The sequence below is a fragment of the Zonotrichia leucophrys genome, chromosome 4 (genome assembly GCF_028769735.1).
Source record: "Zonotrichia leucophrys gambelii isolate GWCS_2022_RI chromosome 4, RI_Zleu_2.0, whole genome shotgun sequence".
Classification (NCBI taxonomy): Eukaryota; Metazoa; Chordata; class Aves; order Passeriformes; family Passerellidae; genus Zonotrichia; species Zonotrichia leucophrys.
In genome coordinates this window covers 70,233,325-70,261,012 of record NC_088173.1, presented here as the reverse complement: position 1 = coordinate 70,261,012, position 27,688 = coordinate 70,233,325, and the positions used below count along the sequence as shown (strand labels likewise).

The following is a 27,688-nucleotide window of genomic DNA, read 5'->3' as shown; positions in this document are numbered from 1 at the left end:
GAGCTGGGAGTCATGGAATTGGGTTGGAAGAGACCTCAGACACCACTCAGTGTCACCTCCTGCCATGCAGGGACACCTTCCACTGTCCCAGGGTCCTCCAAGCCCAAACCTGGCCTTGGGCACTTCAGGGATCCAGGGGCAGCCACAGCTTCTCTGGGCACCCTGTGCCAGTCATTTTTCTTCTCCCAGACAAAATTCTTCCACAAAAACCAAGAGAAATTACAGTTTTTGGGAGCCTGCTGGGTCTGCAGGTACAATTTTCCTTCCAGAGCTGCCCCTGGACAGTGAACAGCTGGGAATCTCCCAGGAGCTCTGGAGGAGCAGCATTCCATTTCTCTTTCGAAAAGAAGCCTCATGCACAGGTACTTCAGCTGATGGGGGGAATTTGGAGGACAACAACCACTTCCAGCAGTTTTCCAGGCTCTGGAAGGGTTGGATTTTCTGCTCAGCCCCGTGGGGAGCAGAGAGTTTTTTTTGTCTAGGGTTATTCCCATCCTTGGCAGAGGTGCCCAGGGCAGTGATGGAGTCCCCATCCCTGGAGGGATTTAAAACCTTGTGGATGTGGCACTCGGGGACATGTCAGTGGTGGCCTTGTCAGTGCTGGGGGAATGGCTGAACTGGATGATCTGAGTGGAATGATGGAATAAATGATTTTGTGAGTCTGATTATGAAAGTCACACACAGGGTCTGAAGTCCCACTGTGCTTCTCTTTCCCTTATCCCTTATTCTGATATGGAATATTGAGAACATGGCTGAGAAGAGAAAGATCTGGGGAATTTCTTAACTTCTGCAGCACCACAGGCAGGAGTTCAGCTGATCCTGACTGGAACAAGCTCTTCCCTGCGTGAAACTGGTCCTTGTACTTTGTTCTTCAGGGGAATCTTCCAACAGCCTGGAGTGACCCCCAGCAGGTTCCATGTCCAATGTGGATCCTGGTATTTTACCTGTAATAATTATTTCCTGGCCCAGAAAAGGTTTAAACCTACCTGAGCTTTTCCTTCAACTCAAATTTAAATTTCTAGATCTGAAGAAAGCAAGCCCTGTCCCCCCACTATCTTTGGTGCAGCACCCAAAAATCAACCCAATGTTTTTCCCTTCATTGTTAAAACCAGAATTCCCCTTTGAAGCATCAATCCAGGTCAGGTATGGAGCAATATTCCCTCTGTGCATCTTTAAACCCACCAAAGCAGGAACATGGGGTTGTCTTTCAGGAATTTGTGGGTTGTCAGAGTTTAAGGGCAGAGTTGCCTGGGCTTTCTGTCCAGTGACGAGATGTTTTGCTTCCTTGCCTGTTCCCTCTCTTTGTTTCAATCCTTTTTATATGAATCCTCAAGATTTACACACCATCCTTGATAACAAAGGCCTGGGAGATATTTTAAAGATATAGATGATAAAATGCTACATCTCTACTTTTTTCCCCCTTTCCTCTGCCCAAACAAGAAGGCTTTACTTGTTTTACTATATATTTACATTTAAAAACTCTTGCTGCCATCTGAAGCTGTTGGCTCCAGTTTGGGCTCTCTTGGCTGTTTTTTTTTAAATTTATTTATTAATTTTTTTTGTTGTTGTTATCCTCTGGAGAGCAAGAAACTGCGCGGGTTTCCAAGTTCCTTGAATAAATGTCAAATAAAACATTCCAGACAATTATTCAAGCTGGTAATAAGCAGTGAGACATCCTTCCTGTAGAGAAGCTGAACAATGGTTTCCTCTGACAGAAGCACAACATTAGGAGCCTTCCATATGTTGGTGCTGATTTGAATGGCGGCAGCATCTCCGAGAGGGACCCGAGGCCCCAGTGAGTATCTGGATATCCTGTGGGAAGAAAAGCTCTGTGGGTAACACCCTGACTGCCCCTGAAAAAATATTATCTGGGAGTTTTGTCCCTGTCTCCTCAACATCCTCCAGTTTTGAGAGTATTTATTTCCTTCCCTGGGATTTTCCATCCTTCCCAGCACATCCAGGGAGGCAGATGAGCCATGCCTCACCTCCAGCTCCAGGATGGCCTCCAGGGAGGAGCAGCACTGGCTCCCAGTTTGACCAGTTTGACCAGTTGGATGTGTGTCCCTGCAGCTCTGGTGAGCACATCCTCTTCCCCTTTTTACTCCAGCAACACCCCCTCTCCTCCATGGGCTGTATTCCCTGGGGAGGGGATCCCACCTGGGATGGGAGAAGCAGCAGATAACAGTCTCACATATCAACAAACTCGTTCTTTTCTTTCTAAAATTTTCCTTCTTTCTTATTTTCCTTCTAAATTCCTTATTTTCCTTCTCCTCTAACTCCTTATTTTCCTTCTAAAAATTTGGCTTCTCCCAATTTTTAGATGCCCAAATGTGGGAGCACAATGCTCATCCTGGCTTTCCACCTCAGGTGGTGACCAGGATGGGCCCCTCCATGTGAAGGTGGCACTGGTGGTGTTGTCCTTGCACAAGCTGGTGGCCACCTCAATGTTGGTGACACGTGGAAGGTGACAGTGAGGGCAGAGTGGCAGTGGCTTTGTCCTTGCTCAAGCTGGTGGCCACCTTGGGCACTGGGGACATGTGGAAGGTGACAGTGGGGCAGAGCAGCTGTGGTTGGAAAGGCTGTGGCTCCTGGGGCTGATCCCACTCCTCAGCCCCCAAGGGAAGAGCCTGTTCTGGTTGATGGGTCCCAAACAAGGAGTGAGGAATTTGGCCACGTTCCTGGTGTGGTGCCTCCTGCACAAACATAGAGAGCTGGGAGTGACCCTGGAGAGGCCAGAGCTCCTCAGGTATTTCTTGCTCAGAGCAGCATCTCAGTCTTTATTAACCAGCTCAGACATGGCCAGAAAAAGGTCGGGATGTCTGGAGAGTCAGGAGCAAAGTTCCCCTTTGGACTGCTCTCCTTGACACCAAAATCTCTCAAATTTTGGTGAAAACCCCAGAAATTAAAAGAGTTTTTAGGCAATTTTTCTTTCTTGTGGGGATTTTTCTATCTTCTTCAGATACTGGATCTGGTAGAAGCACACCCAGCTGTTGTTCTGGGAGTCAGTGAGGTCAAACAGGTCCTTGGTTGGGGGAGTCACCTCAATGGTCACTTGTTCACCATCACCATCCCATGAACATCCTCTCCACTTGTGATGTCCTGGATTTTGGAGAGCTGGAGGTGAACCCTGTACCTTGCTAGCAGGAGATCCCAAATCACTGCCATGTTTTAGGAATTAGTTTAATTTTCCCATTATTATCATTAAGAGTGTTGTTAAAGTAATTTTTCTCTAAATTTTGGCCTCCCCAAATCACAGAACCCACAAACTTCTGGCTCAGGGTGTGTGTGCTCACCAGGGAGGAGGGGAGAGCAGGAGGTGTGAAGGAGAGGAGCTGGTGGTACAACAATTCTGGGGCTCTTTCCCAAACATTTTTGTTCCTTGGGTGGACATAATCAACCTCCAGCTCAGGATGGTCACGAGGAGCTCAGTCTGCTCCTCCAGGCTTTAAAGCCCCCCTGGACCCACCTTCCCAGCAGAAACAAAGAACATCTGGGGAGGTCCCATGGAAAGGAAGTGTTGTGGAGGCCTTGGTTTCACCCCAACCCTCCTTGTGTCGTGTCCTGCTCCTCACAAACCCACCCTGCAGTACAAGGGACCAGTTTTTGGTGCAGGGAGCCTTCTCAAGGGATTTCCCTCTGCTCCTGGGCAGGAGGGATTTTATTGCAAAATCTGGCTGATTTTACAATAGTGACAGAAAAAGGTTTCACAATCCCTGAAGAAGCTGAGGGTGAGCACCTCACGAGCTCCATATCCCACAGAAAGCCACAGGTATGGGGCAGCCTGGCTAGAAAACCCTTGTTAAATGATATTTTTGACCTCTTTATTTCCAGGTATAACCAAAACCATGGGGAAAACAGGCCCAGAGAGGCTCGGAGTCCTTTTAGCTGTGCAGGGCCTGGCAGTGGCACAGAGCTCAGCTCGGTGCCCTCGAGGCCGAGCAGATGAAGCCTGTCCTGCATTCCCCAGGCTCCCCCAGTGCCCAGGGATGGATTGTCTCAAATCCAGCGTGTGGCTGCTCTGCATCCTCCCATCCTCACCATGGATTTGCTGGAGAGAGGGGAGGAGGGAGCCCCGGCCCAGTGGGAGCCCTCGGCCGGGCCCGGCACCCGCGCTCTGCACAATGTCCATTTGTTCTGGGTGCTAACACGAAATGACAAAAGACTCCAGATTCATGCTGAACAAAATTGTCCCCTTGCTAATTATTAGATTATGAAATGTGTTTCATAATGTAATGAATAATGGGGGGGTGGGGGACGGACGTTGGCTTATTTTAATTTTTTTTTCCTGCTTGAATCTGGATTTTTTCATTGTTTGCCCCGGAGTTTTTGTTGGTAGGTTGAAACAGAGATGCGAAAAGAATGGGAAAGGCTGGGTTTTATTTGTGCCTTGCCTGTTAAAGCTGTGACTTGGCTCACACAGTAAGTGCAAACAATTCTCTCCTGGCAAGTGTTCAGTGGAGACATTACTGATGACAGACTTTATTAAGTGCAGGTTTGCTTGTTATTAAATTCGCTCTGTGCTTGTTTCCGAAGCCGCTGGCCCGGCCGGCTGCATCCCATTAGGATCTTTAGGAAGAAAGAAAGGAACAGAACATTGTCTGCAGCACAGCCAGCGATGAGGTGATAGGGAAGCCAGCACTGGGGAAGGAGACCCAAGGAGATAATTAATTGCTACGTTTTAAAACAAACATTTGTTTGGTTTATTGAGTTAATTCGAGCCATCCCTTGGAGATTCCTGGTTTCCAGGTGAAGCTGGGCATGTGTTCCCATGTCAGCACGCTCAGGGCTGTGGGAGGTCAATGTATGTTGCATTAATTGTTTGGGGGGGGAGAGAAAAACCACCATTAAAGCAGAGGCATGTTTCTAATTTCTCAGAGCCTTGTTTAAACTCTTCCCTTTTCCCATCCCAGCTATTGTATGGACAGCACGCCACCAATGACAGCCTTTCTATACAAAATAAATATCTTATAATCTCTTAATCTCATGATTGAATGCCTGCATTGCTGCAGTTCCCAACCCTAATTGCCCAGGCCATGTTAAAAATGTAAAAGTTTAAGCGTCCAGCAGGTGGGTGCCAGGTATTTCCTGAAAATCAGGTCCCTTTTCAAGGTGTCCCAGCTCCAGGTCCCATCAGAGGGTGATTTGTGGGAGGAATCTTGGCTGACAGTTTGGAAGCACTCGAAGCAAATGGGAGCTGCTCAAATTTAATAGAGCAGGAATTGATCCACAGTAGTCAAAGGGGAAAAATAGGATGATTTTACACTGAAGATCTCAAGAGTTTTTAGACTGAGATTTTCAAGTGTACCCTGTGAGGTGATATCTTGCTCCTATCAGCCTAGATCAATATAACCATAATTTTGGATCAACAACTGGTTTGGTGAAGACATCTGGGGTGTTTTTTCCTCAGTCTGAACTTTCAATTTGCTCTTTAAAGCACATTTCCACATTTCTGATGTGAGGTTTGGTGTAGACAACTGGGGTATTTTTTCTCAGTCTGAGTTTGCAATTTGTTCTTTAAATCACATTTCTGATATGGAGTATGGTGTAGACATCTGAGTTTTTTTTTCTCAGTCTGAGTTTTCAATTTGTTCTTTAAAGCACATTTCTGGTATGGGGCTGGCTGTTGAGGCTGCTTGCAGTGGTAAAACAGCTCAGGTTAAGTCTAGGAATTACGGTTCTTTCCCTCCACAAGGTAAGAAATTCGCAAAGAAAAACAGAAAAAAGTTGAATTTATCTTTTTGCCTGCTTCTGATGGAACAATCTCCTTTCACCTCAGTTTTGGGGGGAAAAAGGAAACTGTGCCTGCCACCCAGTGAGGGACAAGACCTCCTCCAGCCAAAGGGGTTCCAAGGAATGATGAGGTTGGGATGTGCCAGGCAGGTTTGCTCCCCTGGCATCTCTTGCAGCCAGCAAGGACCCAAAGCCCTCAGCTGCCTCTGGGCTCCATCTCTGTGTCCTCTGACTATCAAAAACCACGGGAGGGAGGGGACAGAATAACAAAATACTTCTCTTCCCTCATTCTTCCCTTCGGGCTTTTGAGGCACCACTAATGGCAGTGGGTGAGAGTCTGAGTTTTGCAATTTATCACTTTGGCACCCGGATGAAGGGACTGGCTGCACTCCTGATCCCCTCTTTTCCCTCTGAGGTCACAGACATTGTGTTGTTTGGGGTTTTTTTTTGCCTGGGATCCTCCCTGGAGACCTGGGTCTGGAAGGAGTTTCTCCAGGTCTCCTGCTTTTGCCACAGAGGTGACCTTGGGCGAGAGGTGAAATCCCCAACCTGGGATGCTCTGAGGTGGAGAAGCACCATGAGAACTTGACACAAAAGGCAGAATTGACTTCTCAACAATTCCAAATTTAATGTGATTTGCCCAGGCCACTCTCTGCTCAAAAGCTCTGTCACAGCCCATCTCGGCATCCTGGAAATACTGGAGCAGTTTGATTTCTGGCTAAGTAATAACCTCCCTCAGTCAAAAGCTTTCCAGGGTGCTTTGTGTGCTGTCCATTTATTTTCTATAAGGCAGACGACTCCCCTCAACCTGAGATTGCTTTATCTCCCACTTTGCTCTCTCTCTGAAATAAATTGCAGGAAAAATCCATATACTCCTAGGAGAATCCAGGGGAGTGGATGTACAAAGGGTGCCTGGGGAAAATGAATATTGTGCTGATTCTATCTGAAAAATCATTACAAAGCTGCAGTCACAGAAAACCAGCTCCACCCCCCTCCTTTCATTTTAAGAAAACTGGAGCAGGAATGTTTCAGGCCATGTTTTATCTGGGAGTCTCCCTTCCCAGCTTGGGAACACAATGAGGATTGTGTCCCAGGTATGTCGGAGCTATTTTGCTACTGTTGGTGAATTTAGATGGGAAAAGTCAGGCACAAAAGGCTTAAGTGATTTGGTTCAATTAACTATAATTTATGAACCCTAATTCCCAGTTTACTAATCAGACTATCACACAATGGCCCTGATTTCAGAAATTGCTTAAATATGTGCCTCTGCTCTGCTCGATGTTAAACATGTGCATAAAAATAGGCAGATGGGCCATTTTGGAAGGAGAAATGTTTTCCAAATGAGATTTTGTATCAGTCAGATTTAGCCCTTGCGTTTCATTTACCTGCTTTTGGAGAAAGGAGGCAGAGCTGAAGACTGAAGGGCTCTGATGTTTTCAAAACTCTCTGCACAAAGTTTTCTATGACATGAGGGGCTGGAGGAGCTGCCAGTGGAGGTTCTCAGGGACAATGGGTCTCAATGAAGTGCTCAGGGTCAGAAAGGGAGAAAAAATCATCATTTCTGCAGGGTGAGAGGAGAAGAGACCATGGAAAGAACAGGAAAACCCTTAGCATCCCAAGTGGTCCTGAGGGATGGATGGAAAGGGAAGAGAGCTTCCTCCTCACCATCAGAGCTTCACCAAGCTCCAGCAAAGGAGGTCTGAGCTCACATCTGGTCTTTCATTGTCCCCTGCCCTTATTTTTCTCTCTGTTTTTCTTATGGAGATGCCCAGAGACTGCAGTTCCCAGCTCTCTCCAGCAGCAGCTGGGATGTCTGGGTCTCAATGAAGTGCTCAGGGTCAGAGGGAGAAAAAATCATCATTCCTGCAGGGTGAGAGGAGAAGACACCTTGGAAGGAGCAGGAAAACCCTCAGCAGCCTGAGTGGTTCTGATGGGATGGATGGAATGGGAAGGGAGCTTCCTCCACACCATCAGAACTTCACCAGCTCTAGCAGAGGAGGACTGAGCTCACATTTGGCCTTTCATTGTCCCCTGCTCTTGTTTTTCTCTCTGTTTTTCTTATGGAGATCTGCAGTTCCCAGCTCTCTCCAGCAGCCTGTTGGGATGACCTGCAGAGGAGATAATTTTATGGAGTGATTCCCTAACCCACGCCTTTTATTGAGGACATATTCCAACATCCCATCTGATCCCAGTTTAAAGCTCTTCCAAGAATTTATGTGTGGTTTAATAATCAAAAGCCCTCTTGATTCCAATTTATGCCTGACTTTTCAAACCTTCTGGCTGTTCAGAACTCCCTGACAGGAGAGGGTCGGGCTCTGCTCCCATGGGACAGGGACAGGAGGAGAGGAAATGGCCTCAGGCTGTGCCAGGGAGGTTCAGGTTGGACATCAGGAAGAATTTCCTCATGGAAAACATGGAAAGCATGGTCAGACATTGGCAGGGGCTGCCCAGGGAGGTTTGGAGTTCCCATCCCTGGAGGTGTCCAAGGAACACCTGGAGGTGGCACTCAGTGCTCTGGGCTGGCGACAAGGTGAAGATTGGTCATACGTTGGATTTGGTGATCTTGGAGGTCTTTTCCAACCCCAGTGATTCTGGGATTCATCCTGTGCAGTTCTGTTGACCTGGAGTTTTGAGGACACTGTTGGATCCATGAAAAGCTGTTATCTCTGCCTCTTGCTCTAGGTGATGTTTCATTCCCCTTCTCTTTTCCCCATGCTCAGCTAAAAACAACCCACACTCACTGGTGTTTCAAACTGCTCTCAGCGAGATAATTACCTATTAGAAATTCCACAATTATTTCATTATGTATTATTACAGAGAGAGAGAAAAAAATTAAAAACGCAATCCCATCATGCAGTTAATGGAAATTATTAAGTTCTACAAATAACTTCCATGAGAGTCGTTATTTGCTGAACATGGGCTGAGGAATCCCAGGCAATTACATAGGGAGCCACATCAGAGCAGAGTTGCTGTGAAAATGAGGATTTGTCACTTTGTAAGTGACACTCACCACAGATTAAAAACAAGTTGCAGGAGGAAGGTCGTCATCTGGAAAGTTCCTGCCCCAGGAATGGTGATGTTCCCATGGAGATCATCCATGTTTCCATGAGTCTCCACCATAGCTCACGATCAGAATAACTCCATGGATCTTCTGCAGAATATCTTCAGAAACACCTTCCACTATCTCAGGTTGCTCCAAGCCCCATCTAACCTGGTTTTGGACATTTCCAGGGATCCAGGGGCAGCCACAGCTTCTCTGGGCACCCTGTGCCAGGGCTCACCACCCTCACAGGGAAGAATTTCATCCCAATATCTCACCCCAAACCTGCCCTCTGCCAGTTGAAATGATTCTGGTTGTGTGGCAGATGCCACACAGAATGGCAGATGTGTGTCCCCTCCTCAGACCTTCAATGGCCTGGAGGAGAAAGCCCGAGGTGAGTTTTAGCTGCACATCTCCTGGCAAAAATGGGCACAACCAGAGCACAGACGTTTATAGGACATGTTGTGGTGCGTGGATCTTCTGAGAGAGAGAGACCCAAGATCCATCCACATCCCATTCTAGGAAAGGGAAAACACCACTGAATTTCAGGCCAACATAAAGCCTATTATTCCCCAAACGATCCCATTCCTTCTGCCCAGCCCTATTTCTGTGCCTACCCACCCTGGAAGCCATGAGAGCTCTTTCATCCATCATAACTCAAGGAGCAAAGAGCTGCCAAGGCCCTGGGGCTGCTGAGCTGCCATGTGAACAAGCCCTGCCCCATTCAGGGGAGCACAGGACACTGGCATTGTCTGCCACACATGGATGTCATAGGGTGAAGGACACAAAGCTGGCATTGTGCTGCCATTCCCGTGTCCCCAGATGACTGCTGCCAGCCCTGCTGCATTCCCATTATCAGGGAAACAGCCCCCAGGGCATCAGGGGGGCTTTACTGGGGGTCTGGGCTCACCTGAGTGTGGAATTGTGGTGGTTCCATGGTGGGAATCAATCCCTGCTCCAGGCACTTTCCTGAATTTGAGAGGTAGTATTTCACTTCACATCTGCAGCAGGAATACTGCAGGGTCTGTTCTGCTCTCCCAGTTTGGATTTGATCCTAGAAGTCTGTCCCAACCTTAATGATTCCATGCAGGACACAAAGAGCCTGAACCCAGGAGGTGGGTTATGATAAAAGGGACATTTCCTGCCTACAAAACCATGGACCACACTGCCCACAGCATCGCTCTCTGGGATTTGGGATCAGTGGGATGATGGTGGCCTGGATGGACAACCTGGAACACCCAGACTTCACCTGGAATGGGGAGGATGGGTGAGTCAAAGGGAACAGGGTGGGTGGGTGACTGTTCCACGTGTTGGATTTGCTGGAAAAACAATGCGCACCACAAAACCCCCAAACTTGCACTTTTTCCCCCACACTTCAAATTTAAAATGCAAAAGTACAATTTGGGGCAGAATGAGGTGCTTCCCCCACTTTTCTATGCCTGGTTTTATAAAAGCTGAGGGCTGGGGTTGCAGCTGGAGGAAATGAAGGTGGCATTTCCCATTCCTCTGGATCAGCTGGTTGGGATGGGCAGTGCCATTGCTCTGGTGGCCTCTCTGTCACTTCAGCGTGTCCTCTGGCACAGAATGTCTTGTCCTAGAGATGATCTCTCCAGTGGGGCTATTTTGCAACACTCAAACAGGGCCAAAGATCTTCCAGCCCTTTCCCAATTATCTCCCTGTGTTTATGCAGAAGAGAACCAGGCTGGTGGCTCAGTTGTTTTTTTTTTTTTTGTTTTTTTTGGTTTTTTTTGAGGCTGTGAAACCCCACTCAAACCCATTCACCAAACTGAACGGAAAGGGATTTTTTTGCCTTACCACTCAAATTTCACTTTTTAAATCCCCCACCTGACCCCAAAGAAAGCCTTCCTGCCCCTTCCTCCCATTCAAACATTCCCATTTCTGGGCTCTTCCCCCCTTTGTGATAGCACAAGCATTTTTAGCAGCAGGCTTTTCTTTGCCTGGGTTAAATTTAGTCCACCTCATTCCTCCAACGTCCTGCCTCTGCTATTTCATTCCTCAAAGACTTTCCTGTCTCAACCATCTGTAAGATAGTTTCACACAGATGGAAATTCCTTTCTTTTTAGCTTCTGGGGAATGCTGGTGTTGTAATGGCTGAAGATTTTCCTTGGGATGTGGGTTTTGAAAGGAATTAATGCAGCCAGGAGAGCACCTGTGTCTAAATGATGATGCTCCTGCTGCTCATCCACATTTCTGTCATGAGGCTCTTGTGGCACAACCTGCAGCTGCGAGGCAAACAAATAATAATAGTTATACCCAAGGAAAAAAACTATTACTCAGCCATCTAATATCTTGTTGAATTGTCTGTTTGAACACCTCAAACTGATCCCAAGTCTGGGCTATTCTTTGTTTCAGATGCTGATGGTAAGGAGTAGGTTCAGGGTGAGAGCTGCAATGTTCCCAAGTAATCCCAGTCTCGATTATCATGGAATCATAGAAGGGTTTGGGTTGGAAGGGACCTTAAAGGTCACCCAGATCCACCTCCTTGCCATGGGCAGGGACATCTTCCACTATAAGTTGGATATGGAAGATCCTGAAGGGATGGGGCAGAGCATTCTGTGCTGCAGTAGCTGCTGGTCCAGAGTTTGGAGTTGAAGGATGGAGCTGTTTCCTCCAAAACCACCCAGGAATGATCCTGCTGAGACCCCTCCCATGGCCAGGATGGATGGATGGCTGTAAGCAGTCTGGAAATCACTCCCAAATGGCCAAGAAACAGGTTCAGCTTTCACAGAATTCACAGAATGACCAGGTTGTGTCACAGACATATTTTATGAAAAATCCTTTTGGTAAGATCTTTTTCTCCTGAGAAGCTGAGAGGCCTCAGAAACGAAATGTAAACAACGATTATCTCCTGCTGTGGAATGCAACAGGTGGATCTGTAATTGGTCTCATGTGGGTGTTTTTAATTAATGGCAAATCACAGTCCAGATGTCTTGGACTCTCTGGTCAGTCACAAGATTTTATTATCATTCTTTTATTTTCCTTTCTAGCCTTCTGATGAAATCCTTTCTTCTATTCTTTTAGTATAGTTTTAATATCTGATTTTCTTTTAATATAATATATATCATAAAATAATAAATCAGCCTTCTGAAACATGGAGTCAAGATTCTCATCTCTTCCCTTGTTGGGGTTACATGCAAATTCCACAAGGCTGGAAGAGACCTTCAAAATCATCCAGTCCAACCCAGCCCCAACACCTCAACTAAACCCTGGCACATCCAGGCTTTGTTAAACACACCCAGGGATGGGGACTCCACCACCTCCCCAGGAAGAACATTCCAGAACTTTATCACTCTTTCTGTAAAGCACTTTTTTCCTAAAATCCAACCTATATTTCCCTTGGTGGAACTTAAAACTGTGTGCTCTGGTGGTGTCAGCGCTGCTGGAGAATGAGACCAACCCCTTTTACACCTGCACTGCCTGGGGCTCTCCCTCCATCACCCTGGGCTTGGTGGGGACAGGGGACAATCCTGTGTCCCACAGCACCAAATCAGGGCTGCTGAGGTGCAATACCCCACTCGTGGGTGGTCAGCAAACTCCTGCACTGCTGCTCTGGGCTCCAGCAATTCCGAAGCGCACCAGGTTTCAGTGCGGCTGGAGCTTTGAATAAACACGGAAACAACTTGTTCCCATGACTCCCCACAGCCCTGCAGGTATTTTTGGCTGTTTATGACCCTCTTGTTCCTATCTTCCCAATCCCTCCTCCTCTCTCTTCTCTTTTTAATAGACTAGGTAGACTCTGAAATCCTCAAGCATCCTTCTTCCCCGAGGGATATTTGGCCTCGGGCGAGGTACAAATTACAGGTTTAACAATAAGGGAGAGCACAATTAGCACTTGTGCCTCTCGGCTCTCGCTAATGAGCTGACACGGGAGCTGCGAAGGTTCAGCATTCGCTGCTCGGGAGGTTGTGCTGACCCTGGGGCAGAGATTACACGGACAATGCCTGGCTCAGGGAATGGGGAGGAATTACAGCATCCCGCTCCTTCCCTCCGGGCTCCCGAGCATCCAGAAAGCAGGAGAATCCTGTAAGGACAGAGAGCCTGAAAGGACACAGCCAATGCTTCCTCCTCGAGGAAAAACAGGATTTGGGTTGCAAAAGAGGTGAAGGGCTTGTTGCTGGAACCGTGGGGTTTTTATGGAAGAAGGACACTGGAAAAACACAGCCTTGAGGTATCCTGTGCTCTGTGTCCCTTCCTTTCATCTCCTTCTTGCATATTTTCTAGAAGGTTTTCCAGGATTCTTCCAGCCCCAGCAATCCTGTCTAGGACTCTGGAAAATTCCTGTGTATGATGAAACCAGCTGTCCATCTGAACTGGGGGGCTCAGCCTGGAGCAAAGGGGGATCAGGGGGCACCTTGTGGCTCTGCACAGCTCATGACAGAAGGGGACAGCCGGGGGAACAGGGACAGGAGGAGAAGAACAGCCTCAAATTGGGCCAGAGGAGGTTTAGATTGGATATTTGGGAAAATTTCTTCATGGAAAAGGTAGTCATGTCTTGGAGTCCCCATCCCTGGAAGGATTTAAAAGCTATGTGGATGTGGCACTTGGGGACATGGGCAGTGATGGCCTTGGCAGTGCTGGGGAATGCTTGGATGATCTTTGGGGATTTTTCCACCTGTAATGATTCAATAGCTGTATCTGCTGATGGCACCGTCTCTGTTCCTGCTGAGTGACACCAGCACCTCCTTGCTGGCCCACGTGTAGGACAGGAGGTGTCTACATGGCTTAAAACCTTCCAGTCAGTGCAGAAATCCCTCCTGGTCTTCCTCTAGGAATTTTTAGCCTATTTCTCTTCTTCCAAGCTGCCAAACCCTTCTTCATCATGGAGGGCAGGAGAGCAACTTCTGCCCAGGGAGGTTTGGAGTTCCCATCCCTGGAGGTGTCCAAGGAACACCTGGATGTGGCACTCAGTGCTATGGGCAGGTGACAAGGTGGGCATCGGTCACAGGTTGGATTTGGTGACCTTGGAGGCCTTTTCCAACCTCAGGGATTCTGGGATTCTATGCAAATCTGTCCCTCAGGAGAAATCCCACCTCCCTCCCCTCTGTGTGTTTCTGTTTTGCTCTGATCCACTTCTGCCACTCAGGCAGAAAAAACCCAATCATTTTTGGCATTATTTCTTCACCCTTGAAATGTGGGTGTGCTGGGTGAGAAGCTTGCAGGAGAAAACATGTGAAAAAATGGAGGGGAAGGTTCAGTCCAGGATCAGTGAGGGGTTAAAGCTGTGGGTAGAGCCAGCCCTTGCACCCCCTCCACCTCTGCACGGCGCTCGCCAGTTTTATCTCGGTTTCGCTTCTATTTGCTGTTGTTGTTTTTAATCATGAAATGACTATTTGTGCAATGCAAATAGCAGAGCCTGCTGTGAGCCACTTAGCAGAGCCCAGAAATGTCACTCTCCACATTCATCCAGCCTCTCCCATGCTGGGTTTTCAACAGCTGCGCTGGGGCGCCAGCCGCGCTCTTCCAGGAAAGCGCGATGTCACTCATCCCTCCCTGCACCACCCTCACTGTCCTCTCCCTGCTTGGGATCCAGGCTTCCACAGCCTTGCCCAGGAGGGAGAACAGGTTCTGTCCACTCCAGCCTTGCCCAGTTTTTTTTTTTTTTTTTTTTTTTTTTTTGTTATGATGCCTCAGGTTTTGGCTTTTATGTTTTTCAGATTCTGTGCTGCTTTAGGGTCTGGGCTTCATGAGGGGATGGTGAGCTCTGTGCACAGAGCAGGGAGACAAAACAATTCCTTCTTTAGCTGGGACAAATGATCCAAATCTCAGGCCCAAGAGCAGAAACACCGTGGGCTGAAGAGAGAAAAACAAGAAGGATGGGACTTCATAACCTAAAGTTGGAATTGGACAATTAACTCCAATATGCAAATGGAGCAGAACTTATAAAAGTGTGAGACCCAATGACTGGTCATCCATTTTTGAGACCATTTTGGTTCATCTTGGGTGCAGCCCTGGCTGGGCTCTTGTGCTGCCCAAGGTGGATCCATTGAGGCCTTCTAATAAATCCCTACTTTATTCTTTAGCTCTGTCAAACCTCTGTTCTAGGTCAGCCTTCTCAAGGCATCAGTTATTAACACTCAAACATTCAAATGTTGAGAGGGTTCCAACAGCTCCAAAGGGTTAATCCACGCTGGATGCTCAGGTTCACTTCCTGACCAGTCAAGGGTTGGACTTGATGCTCTTGGAGGTCTTTTCCAACCTTTGTGATTCCATGATTCTGCACCCAATGCAGGATGTGCCCTGGATCCATCCTGAGTGCATGGGATCGTTTTCTTTGCAGGACAAGCACAAAGTGTTACTCTTTGAGGAATTTGGGGGTTTCAAGCCAAATTTTTTTTCACAGCTGCGCTTTATGAGCACAAGATTCTGTCCTGACTTCCCTCATGGCATTTGAGATAAGTAGTTTGGGACCAGGGCAGAAGATGTTCCCACAGCACTTAGCCCATCTCAGAAATACTGGAAAACCTGTGTTCTCTCTGCTGACTGAAAATGTAAAAATCTTCACTTTTTGCCTGGTTCTATTCTTTAATCTGAGCACTTTTCCTTGCATTTGAACTAATATTTTCATTCAATTCCACGTTGCTTCTGCATCTGTAGCTCCAAAAGGAATTTAGGCAAAAGCACCACTTTGATATCAGCCTAAAGATTTTCCCCTCATGCCTCACACACAGCCTCTGACTGAGAAATCCCTAAATCACTGCTTGCCAACAGTCAGAGCAGAGGATAACAGGGGACTGCTGCTTCCTTACTCTCCCCACAAATTTAATCTGTGGCTGCAGAGGACAGGTGCCACCCCTGGGACTCTTGTGCTATCAGCAGGCTCTTGACTCACAATCCCAGACAGGCATTCCAGCCTGCTCAGAGCAGATAAATGCAATTTTAAAGCACCCTGGGCAGCATTCATTGTGGCAGCCCTGTGTGGTGGCGGTGTCAGGAGCACAGGAATTGCTTTGCCTTTTGTGGGCTGGAATGGCAGCAGCTCAGAGGTAAAATGGATCAAGTGGAAAACTCCCGTAGGATGAGAGGAATGGGACATCTGACATCCCTGCAGCATCCCTGCTGTGGCAGCCAGCATGGAAAGAGGTGGAGAGGGAAAGGAGGAAGGCTTGGGAAGGGCTGAGCTGGCAAAAAAACCCTGAAACCCTGTTGGGATGCAGAAGATTTGGGGCAAGGAAAGTGGAGGAGGTCAGGACTTGTGATGGGAAGGAGATGAGATGATCTTTAAGGTCCCTTCAAACAGAAACCATTGTAGGTTGGGCTCTTTCTCCAGGCAGCACTGACACAACCAGAGCACACAGCCTCGAGCTGCACAAAGGGAAATACAGGTTGGATAGTAGGAAAAAGTTTTTTACAGAAAAGTGATAAAGTTCTGGAATTTTCTGTCTGGGGAGGTGGTGGAGTCCCCATCCCTGGGTGTGTTTAACAAAGCCTGGATGTGGCACTGGGTGCCAGGGTTGAGTTGAGGTGCTGGGGCTGGGTTGGTCTGCATGGTCTTGAAAGTCTCTTCCAACCTGGTTACTCTGTGATACTGTGAATTCTGTGATTCTGAGAATTTGTGATTGATTCTGTGAATTCTGTGATTCTATGGAATCTGTGGACTCCATGATTGATTCTGTGTTGGAGAATTTTGCTCAGAAATGGCTTAAAAGGGAGCTGTGAGGAGCAAATTCTCACAGCCTGTTTCTGAAAACAGCTAGGTTCTCAGGGTTCTCAGACAGTTTTCTCATAACAGGTGAACATTCTATCTTTGTCTGTTTTGGGAAAGTAAATGTGAGTTTTGAGAACCACTCATATCACGGTGAGAACACAAACCACAAGTATTGAAAACAAAGGGAGGGGTTAGAGTTTGCTCTGTAGACTATGATGAGCTCGGATTTTGCAATATGTATGTGCTTAATTAACACTGTTATAAAAAGTGAATGTTTGAATCAATAAATCGAAGTCGATGCTGATCAATTAAGATGGGTTGTCTTCCTTCACTTCAATAATTCTGTGACCCTGTGATTCTATGAATTCTGTGAATTCTGTGATTGTGTGATTCTGTGACTGTGATTCTGTGATTATGTGGATTCTGTAATTGTGTGATTTCTGTGATTCTGTGGTTCTGTGATTGTGTGATTTCTGTGATTCTGTGTTTCTGTGTTTCTGTGAATTCTGTGTTTCTGTGATTCTGTGATAAAGAGAGCCCCAAAGCAGAGCCAGCCACACTGGATCCCACTCCACACGGAGATGTGACATTTCTCCTGCTCTGGCACAGGGAATGAAGTGGATGGAGCCAAAGGAATACCTGCAGAGGGGTGACAAACACCTGGGAGATGCTGCCCAGAGGGTCTGTGAGGTGCCAGGAGACCCTGGGGAGATCCAGAGTGGCAGAGCCAGGAAAGCCTTTGGAAAATGAGGATATTCCTCCTCACCCTGCTCCTGACACAGCCCTGGCTCCCTGGCTGGAGCAGAAGGCAGGAGACTCCTGCCAGCCCCTGTCTCTTTTGTACAGGTGCCAAACCAAGCCTCTCTTCCTTTTTTTGTGCCTTGCTTATGGCAGGAGGGCTGGAAATGCTGTAAAGCATGGAGGAATGTGCCAACAGAGCTGCTGCCAAGCAGCCCTGGCACTTGTGCTGGGCACAGGGTTGTATTTGCAGGGGGTTTGGGGGGAGATAAGAGGTTTTCCCTTATCAGTGGCCAGGTTTTTGGCAGGACAGCCTGGCTGGCTCATGTCCATGCCCCCTGCATGAGGAGCGCAGCTGCAGGAATACCCATACCAGTTTGGATATTTCTGCAGGGCTCCTCCTGCCTTGGTTTAATTTCTGAGCATCTTTCTCTGTGTTCTTGCTGTGATTTGAGTTTTATCATCCTGGCTTTGCCCTGGTGGGGATTTGGGGAAGGCCATGAGCTGATGTGATTGTCCTTTCTCCCTCTCATTAGAACCGCTTGGAAACATCTGGATGTCTTATGGGATGCTTGCGGAACAACTCATCACTGCAATCCCTGAATTTATTGCATCCCTGATTTTCCCACTCTTCTGCAAAATCCCCAGTGCCATCAGGCTGCACCTGCAGCATTGCAAGGGAGACTTTTTTCTGGTTTTTCACATCTCAGGCTGCTTTGAAAGCCCTGTACTCTGGGGAGTCCCCACTGCTCATCAGGATTAAGGCCACAGTCTCACAGAGGTGACCAAAAATTTGCACCGTGGATGTTGGAGTATTGTTCTTTATTATTATTCATGTTCCACTAAGTGGCATCATATCCCTTGTTTCTATTCCCTCTGTATCCAAATATTGAGAATTTTCTTCTTTCCATTCCCTCTGTATCCAAATATTGAGAATTTTCTATATCAAGCAGACAGAAAATAATGAGGGAGGAAAAATCTTTGCCAGCTGAAGGGGAATGTGTTTTTCGAGGATTTTTTTCCCCAGTTTCTGGCTGAACAAAGGAAAAACAACTGCCTTGGAAAAAAAAAATAGAAATATTTAATTTAACCTCTCCTTCTGGCTTGCTCCCTTTGCCTGGGGTTTGGAATGCTCAGGCTCCTGATCCTTCAGGTTCCCCCCTGTGCAGGGCTGGCTCTGTTCTGGGTCCAGCAGCCACTGTGCCATTTGTGTCCCTGCCCTGAGACCTTTCTAATTTGCAGAAAATGTTTTCAAAATGAAATTTTCACAGCCAGTTTTGGCAGGGGGAGCCTTTGGGGAGAGGGAAGGGGATTCCAGGGCTCCAAGATGTTTCCAGTGATGGGTCTGGTTTGAAATGAGTGACCCTGTGCTGGTCCCTGCCCCATCCAGAGAGCCAAGGAAACACTTCAGAGGTGCTGACAGGCATCACCCCCCCGGCTCATGTGGTTCTGGAGCAGAAATACATTCAAATTGCACCAGGGCAGGGTTAGGTTGGATATTAGGGATAATTTCTTCATGGAAAGGGGTGTCCAGACCTGGCACAGCTGCCCAGGGCAGTGGTGGTGATGCCTTAAGGAGCTGGAAGAGAGGCTGGAGGGAGTTAAGAGCAATAAAGTGGATATTTATTAATATTTATTTATTTATTTCCCTTCAAAGGCTGCACCCTGGCAGTACCAGAGCCACAGTCGTGGCTCTGCCTGGATGGCTCCAAGATGGAAGCAAAAGAGGGCTTGGTCACAAGGTCTCATATAAAATGGACTTTTATAGGTTTTAGTCCATTTGCATGTAGGAGTTAACTCTCCAGTTAATACCTTCAAATTATGAAGTTTCATCCTTCTTGCTTGCCCACCCTCCTCTTCTCAATTTGTTTATTCTTTGGGCATGGAGTTTGTCCTTGAGTCTCCAGCAGGAGCAGGATTGTTTTGTCTTCACCCCATGTGAAAAGATCCTAGTGACATTTAATATAAAGGTAAAGCTGCACAACAAAACAGAACAGAAAAACTGAAACCCCAAGTTATCAGAGGAGTCCCCATCCCTGGAGGGGTTTAAAAGCCATGTGGATGTGGCACTTGGGGACATGTCAGTGGTGGCCTTGGCAGTGCTGGGGGAATGGTTGGACTCAGTGATTTTAGAGGGATTTTCCAGCTTAAACAACTCTGTGATTCCATGATTTGGCTTGTCCATGCTCATCAGTTCTAAAAGAAATATACATAGCCAATTGCAGTGTCTTATTCAGTATTATTACACACAACTATGAGAGCACAGCTAGAATTTCTAGGTGCTTAATCAGGTTTTTATTTTTAATAACTAAAAGTAGTGCTCATTTCTAGTGAGTATAAAGTTGTGAGAAATACTTGCATTGCAATGTAAGCATCCCCTTTGCCTTTTCCATTACTGCCACCAGCATATCAAAGGAAACAACTTAATGTCACCTGTAAAGATCTCTGACTTATTGAAGTCTGTATTGCATGATACTAAGGCAGTGATGGCTTTAGCAATGCTGGGAGAATGGTTGGATGATTTTAGAGGGATTTGAAGATCAGGCTGGCATCAACAGAGCTGTGCTGAGCCCACCTTGGTTCCAGGACATGCAAAAAGACAAAAGTGCCCTGTTGGGTTGGACATCCTCATCCCAGAGCCAGGGCTTTGCTCATCCTGCAGAGCAAGGAGGAATTTCAGGCAGAAAAACCCTGCAGAGCTGTGAAAAACTTGAGATTCCCCCAGCTGTGGGCTCCCAAACCAGGCTGTGGATTGTGGTCCTGCAACTCCCACGTGCACAGTAATTTTAATTTAATACTTTCTTTTACTTTTACATCCTTCCAGACTCAGGGAATCTCTTGGCTTAAAAGCTGGGAGCTGTTTTTTTGGTGGTTTTTTTTATATAAAGACCTCAGCAGGAATTCAGAATTTAAGAGACAAGAGAGAATTGCTCACCCTTCAGACATTGGCAGCAAGCCACTCTTCCAGTGTATTTCCCTGGAAAGAGGGGAGGGATACATGGAAATAAATCAAACCCAGTGTTCTAAAACCCTCCAGATAAGCACCTTCACACCTAAAGCAGCTGTGGGATGGATTTTCAAGCCAGCAGCTTTCCTCACCTGGCAGATCCAAGCAGGGAAATCCAGAGCTGGAAAACCAGCACTGGGCTAAGCTTGAATGACTGAATCTGTGCAAATGTTCCATGAAAAGTGCAATTTTGTGGGTCGGGGTCACCTTGTTGTGCTGTTTGTACCACACCTGCTGGGCTGGGGTCAGTGTCTGAGGGATGCTGCTCATCATCTCTGTGTTTCCAGAAATCCCAGCTGGAGAAGGATTTGTGTCCTGGGGCTGAATTTGAAAGCAGGAAATGCAAAAAAAACAAAAAAAGGCAAAAACCAAACAACCAACAAAAAAGAGATGAGTAAGTGATGCTTCACAATGTGTTAATTTGGAGGTCTGCGTATTTTGAAGGGGTTTTTTATGGTGTTCATGAACAAAATAAAATTTGAAAGCTGGAATTTCTGCTTTCCCACCTGAGGCTATAAGGTCATATTGGATCATGGACTCATGGAATGGTTTTGATTGGAAGGGACCTCAAAGACTTCTAATTCCAGCCCCATCCATGGGCAGGGACACCTTCCACCATCCCAGGATGCTCCAAGCCCTGTCCAGCCTGGCCTTGGGCATTGCCAGGGATCCAGGGGCAGCCACAGCAAATCTGGGAATTCCAGCCCAGCCAGGAATTCCTTCCCAATATCCCACTCAAATCTCCCCTTTCCCAGTGGGAAGCTGTCACCCTGATTTTTTAAGATTTTCTAAGCCTTCTGATGTTTATTGTAACGAACTTTCTCACACATTTTATGTAAATAACTCATTGTTTTGCATTCTTTTATGGAGGAGGAGAAATTTGATGGACTGTTGGTTTGCCCAGTGTCATTGGAGAGGTGGCACTGTCACCCTCCAATCCACTGTCACTTTTGGAAATCTATAAATATTAGAGTCAAAAATTAAAAATTCTCTTTTTACCATCAGAAAGCTGCGTGTCCATGTTGTGTTATTTCGTGTCCTATAGCAGCAGGAAGCCATTCCCTGTGTCCTGTCCCTCCATCCCTTGTCCCCAGCCCCTCTCCAGCTCTCCTGGAGCCCCTTTAGGCCCTGGAAGGTCACAGCAAAATCTCCCCAGAGAGGTTTGGCCGCTCCAACCAAACATAGGCTGGTGGATCCAGCTCACCCCTCCTCACCAGGAGCTGCTGTGGTGCCAAGGAGCTTAAAGAACAGCAGAGGAAATAACAAATCAGACACCTCTGTCACCAGGTTGGCCCATCTTATGCATCACTGTCTTTGATGACCTTTCTCAAGAGCTTTCTCCTAATGAACAGTTATTTTCTGCCAAGTGAGGAGGGACACAGCGCCTGTGACGCTTCCCTTCAGTCATCATTTCCTTTGTTTGCCTTTGCTTTGTTTTGCCATTTCTTTCAGGTGAATTCTTGAACCAGAAATGAATCAACTTCTTCTTTTAATTTTTTTTTTTTTTTTTTGATCAAAAGCACGAGATGTCCCGCAGGGACTGGGCACATTCTGCTTTCTGAGCTCGGAGCTGGCACCACACCACGAGGAGGACGTGTCTGAGGAGCTCCTGATGGCACTGCATAGAGCTGTCCCCTGCCCCTGGCTCCAGTGTCACTCTGAGCCTTTGAAGCCTGCACAAGTATTTAATTGACATCACTGAGCTGGCCCCGTGTCACCGTGCTGGAGCTGTCAGAGCAAAGGGAAGGAACAATGGAAGTGACCTTTTTGTTTGGAGGATGTTGGAGCGGTGGGAAGAACGGCCAAAAATTAGAGAAAATGGGATTCCTGAGGCTTTTCCATGATACCCTGTGGCATGAGGTATGGAAGGGGCTCTAAGGATCATCTTGAGGGCAGGGACACTTTCCACTATCCCAGGTTGCTCCAAGCTGGCTTTGGACATTTCCAGGAATGTGACAGCCACAGCTTCTCTGGGAAACCTCTGCCAGGGCCTCCCCACCCTCCCAGGGAGGAATTCCTTCCTAATTTCTAATCTAAACAGCCAATACCTAATTTAATTTAAAGCCATTAATGTCTTCATATGCTGGATCCCAGAAGAAATGAGATGTGCTGGATGTCCAGTAAGGCTTTTAGTGCTGGGAAAATCTCCAAATGCAACTTTTGGGGTGAAAAGATTGTTGACCAAACCTTCAGTTCCTTGAGGTCTGTTTGCCAAAGGCAGAGAGTCCATGGGATCCATGTGGATCAAACATGAAATTCCAGACCTGGAACTAAGATGTGACCACCACCAGCAGAAGAGGCCAGCAGGAGTGTGGTGATTGATATAAGGGTGTCTTCTCAGTCTTGGAGATTTATATCACACCCAAGGTAGCTCAGCCACCTCAGAAGGCATGAAATCAGCAGGATGGCTTCTGTGGCAGTGTTGGAAACAGAAAAGTTTTAATAAAAGGCAAAATAACAAAACTCTTTACAGGAAAAACCAAGCCAGGTGCAAGAGGTTCTTGCTCCTGGTTCTGGTAAATTGCTCAGGTGGGACTTTTTGCCTTCTGTCCAATTGGCCATCCTTAAGTTTGAAGTGAAGTCCCCCAGATCCTATGAGGTGTCTTTTTTGCTAATTGAGGAGAGAAACTTCTGGACTTTTTTCCTTTATTTAGGAGACAAATGATAATTTTGTCACTCCATCAACAAGAAGCACATTCCCACAGATGACAAAGGCACCTCCAGCTTGCCCTGCCCATCTCACCCTGTGGTGTCTGCTGGTTTTTTGCTGGTTCCTGTCTCCTTTTCACCCTCCCAGACCCAGAGCAGCCAGGGCAGGCTGCAGGCACAGAAATGTTCCTTTTTACCCATCCCTGCTTTGTGTGGGAAGAGCAAATGATCTGTCCTTGCAGATTGGAAGGGAGGGAAGAAGTAAACAGGATTTTAAAGCAAGATCAGGCTTGAAAAGCAGCAAGCCTGGATTTTAAAGCATGATTGGGCTCAGAGGTGACTTTATCAGGAAAATGTGTCATGGACATGTTTTTTGAAAAATCCTTTTGACAGGATTTTTTCTCCTGAGAAGCCTCAGAGGAAAAGAAAAACAATAATTATCTGCTGCTGTGGAATGCAACAGGTGCATCTTTGATTGGTCCATGTGAGTTGTTTCTACTTGATGACCAATCACAATCCAGCTGTGTTGGGACTCTGGTCAGTCACAAGATTTTTTTATCATTCCATTTCTTTCCTTGCTGGCCTTCTGATGAAATAATTTCTTCTACTCTTTTAGTATGGTTTTAATATATCATTTTCTTTTAATATAATATATATCATAAAATAATAAATCACCCTACTAAAACATGGAGTCAAGATTCTCATCTCTTCCATCATTCTGGGACCCCTGTGAACGCCACCACAAAAATGGGTGATTTTCATCCCTGGCACAAGCAGGAGAAGAGAAAGCCAGGCAGGAGAAAGCTCTGAGAGAAGTAGCCAGACCTTCTGCAAGGGTTCAGAGGACGGATCCTCTTCCTCAGGAGCCTGGCCATCAGCAGGCTGTGCTTGGGCTGTGATCATGGAACCACCGTGGAATCACCATGGAATCATGGAATGGTTTGGGTTGGAAGGCACCTTAAAGCTGCCAAGGGCAGGGACTTTTTCCACTGTCCCAGGGTGAGCCAAGCCTCTCGGGTTGCTGTTGATAATTGCTGCCCCAGATGTGCAGGATGTCTTTTTCGGGCCCCACAACTGAAGAATGAGTCTGGACTCTTCACTTTTCGGTCTTGAGGTTGTTTATTAATTCTTATCTATAAAATTTTCTTTCTGCCCAGCCAAGATCTGCTCAACAAGGCAGCCACAGGCACTCTGTGTTGTCATTTTATAGTACAAACTACGTGTAACATATTTACACTTAATTCCCAGTACCTATCACCTGTGTTAGACAGTGCACTTCTACTCTAAACCAATCCCAAAGTGCCAACATCACTGCAGAAAATGGAGAACAAGAAGAACAAGAAAGAAAGGCTGGACATGCCCAGATTCCTCCATCTTGTCCCCATAACCCCCATACCAAAAATGGGGGGGTTGGGTATGGGGGTTATGGGGACAAGATGGAGGAATCTTGTCCCCATAAAAATCCTAAAATCTACATTTTCACCCTGTGATCGTTTTGTTATTACACCGTTCAAACCTGTGTGACTTCCACATCCTCATACAAAGCTGGCAACTTGCTCCAAGGGTCAAAATCAAATCCCCAGGTGATCTGGGCAGCATGCCAGGGTCTCTGAGCCCCCTGATGGGGTCCTCAGCAACTCTGGACACCCAGAGGGATGTGCTGAGTTCTGACACAAGTCCTGTCCAGCCTGGCCTTGGGCACTTCCAGGGATCCAGAGCAGCCTTAGCTTCTCTGGGAATTCCATTCCAGGGCCTCACCACCCTCAAAGAGGAGAATTCCTTCCCAAAATCCCATCTAACCCTGCTCTCTGGTGCTGGGAAGCATTCCCTTGTCCTGTCACTCCATCCTTTATCCAAAGAAGAATTTCTCCCTAATATCTAATACTGGATCATGCAGGATTTGTGGGCATCCATGGATGCTGTTTTCCAAGGGTTTTGCCCCATTTAGAAGGGCTGGGTGAGTTTCGGATGCTTCAGAGGAAATGTTTGATCTGATCCTGGCTGGCATCAGCTGTGGATCCAATGTTCCCAGCCCAGGACTGTTTTATTGGATTGATTATCCTTGCTGGTGTAACCAGCAGCTCTGCAATCATAACTCTTATTCTTTATGGGTCCCCACAGGCCCATTAAACCCCATTGTAATCTCTAGGATCCCTGGAGGATAAGAAAATTAATAGCAGTGCCTGTGCATCACAGTTACCACCAGGCAAAACTCAGACATTCCTTATTACTGGAAAGTTCAATTCTCTGGAAAACAGTGATTCAGAATTACCAAATCTTAAGAAAACAGGAATACTGAAATAAACCACCAGAACTTCTTTTTCTCAGCTATTTCAATACCTGCACCTTGAGCTGCTCTAAGGGAGACCAGGCTATTTTTCTTTTAATTTACTCTTAGTGTTGTGTTAAAAAAAACCCACCACAACCAGCTGCTACTCTAATTAACACCGAGTGAAACAGCTTCTTTAACCATCTAATTCAAAATGTCAAACAACTCCCAGCAGCAAGACACACCTCAAACAAGCAGATAAGATGTTTCATTAGAGCAGGAGCTGCTTGCAATATTGTGGAAAATTGATAGCAGGAGAAAAGAAAAGCAGAAAAATGAGGAGCTGCAGTGGGAGGCAGGCAGGAGAAATCCTAGGTGAACTTGGCACGCAGCTGTTGTCCCAGGCAGATTGTTAGGTGCAATTTTTTAAAAAATATTTTTATTATATTTTTTTTTCCTGGAAAATTGGTTGATTTCCAAGAGAAATTTTCAGTCTTGCCAAAACTTCATTTTTTTTCCTGAGAAACTGCAGTTGTGATAAACCTGCAGCATCCATAGAACCTGTGCTGGGAGGTTCATACACACCCCCAGGAAATCACACAATCCATTTTCTGCCCATTTTACAGCCAAAGAAAGAGCCCAGGAGTGACTGAGTCCCTTCTTCAGGGGGTTGGAGCCACAGATTGGTCTTTAAGGTCCCTTCTGAGCCAAACCATTCCATGGTTCTGTGATTAATCCATGTTTAATCACCTGCTTGTAGGAGCTGCAGCTCCTCCTGTGGAGCAGGAGCTTTGAAAATGTCCAGAGGACAACCTCTACTTTGAAAATATCTCAGGTTAAATCCATATAATCACAGTCAGGGATGAAAACAAGAATAATTAATGTAGGAAAATGGAAGAAATGGGAATAAATTCCTGAATTTAAAGGTGGTGAGGCACAGGGTGCCCAGAGAAGCTGTGGCTGCCCCTGTGGATCCCTGGAAGTGCCCAAGGCCAGGCTGGACAGAGCTTGGAGCACCTTGGGATGGTGGAAGGTGTCCCTGCCATGGCAGAGGTGGAATGAGATGATCTTTAATGTTCTTTCCAACCCAAGCCTTTCCAGAATTCTGTAAATGTGTGAAGCAGCATTGCTCCCCATGGAAAAGAAAATGAGTGGACAGAAAAGAAAGAAAAGAAAGAAAAGAAAGAAAGAAAATGGCTCCAAGGCACTCCTGAACTTGGCCCAGGACTGCACCTCCAAGGCTTGCAGGCAGCACCTGAGGTGAGAACCAGGACCTCAGCCTTTGAATGACACTTACAGCTGTGGAAAATGCCAGGGAAATATGGAATTTTAGATTTGTTTAGGCTGGAAACCCCTCTGAGATCATGCACCCCAACCATCACCCCAGCACTGCCAAGGCCAGCGCTGCCCCATGTCCCCAAGTGCCACATCCACAGGGCTTTTAAACCCCCCCAGGGAGGTTGTGCTAAGCTGGACTTGAACTTCTGCTCTGCTTTTGGGCCTTGGTGTCCAGTGAGGCTCCAGATGTGGAGTATGGACTTTTGGTAGGGGTCAGAAGCTCTCCCACAGACCCTGACCCCCTTCCTGCTATTTTCTTTTTTTCCTGGAGGGTTTCTGACAGAGAATTTTTAGGATTCCTGCTCTAATAAAAGGCAGGAGGGATCTGCACAGAGGTGTTGACTTGGCTGGAAGTGGTGGGAGAAGATGGGAAAGCAGCTGGAGAGCTCTCCCTGTGGGAAGGGAAGAGTTTTCCTCCTTCCTTCCCTCAGGTGGGGTTTTTAGAGCTCCCCAACGAAATAAAATTATGTGGACACTGGAATTCCAAGGTAAGAAGAAGGAGGAGAAGGAGGAGAAGAAGGAGAAGGAGAAGAAAGAAGAAGAAAAAAGAAAGAAGAAAGAAGAAAGAAGAAAGAAGAAAGAAGAAAAGAAAGAAGAAAGAAGAAAGAAGAAGAAAAGAAGAAGAAAGAAGGGAGAAGAAAAGAAGAAGAAGGAGAGGAAGAGGAAGAGGAGGAGAAGAAGAAGGAGAAGAAGAAGAAGAAAGAAGAAGAAGAAGAAGAAGAAGAAGAAGAAGAAGAAGAAAGAAGAAGAAGAAAGAAGAAAAGTTTACTTCCTGACTCCAATATTTATAGATTTTCAAAAGTGACAGTGGATTGGAGGACGCAATTGCCACCTTTCCAATGACACTGTACAAACCAACAGTCCATCAAATTTCTCCTCCTCTAGAGAGGAATGTAAATCCAATAATTATTTACATAAAAGTGTGTGAGAAACTCCATGACAAGAATGCAAACATCAAAAGGCTTAGAAGAACAGGGTGACACCCAGGTCTGACACAGACAGGTTTAATGGGATCACAGATTTTCCTGAGCTGGATGGGACCCACCAGGATCATTGATCCAGCTCCTGGTCCTGCACAGACCCCAACAATCCCACCCTGGGCATCCCTGGGAGTGGTGTCCAAACCCTCCTGGAGCTCTGGCAGCCTTGGGGCTGTGTCCATTCTCTGGGGAGCCTGGGGGCACCCCTGATATCCAAACCAAACCTCCCCTGACCCATCTCCAGCCCTTCCCTGGGTGCTATCCCTGTCCC

General features: G+C 46.8%; 1 long non-coding RNA gene across 2 annotated transcripts; it reads left to right on the top strand.

Annotated features, from left to right (window-relative positions):
* Positions 1-265: 265 nt before the first annotated feature.
* LOC135447520 (uncharacterized) lies at positions 266-4,347 on the top strand. 2 transcript variants are annotated; one of them, XR_010440180.1, is made up of 3 exons: positions 266-362; positions 1,716-1,795; positions 3,832-4,347. It is a non-coding gene; the product is annotated as an uncharacterized LOC135447520 (long non-coding RNA). The 2 variants fall into 2 exon arrangements; XR_010440179.1 differs by lacking the exon at positions 3,832-4,347 and adding an exon at positions 1,953-2,077.
* Positions 4,348-27,688: the final 23,341 nt, after the last annotated feature.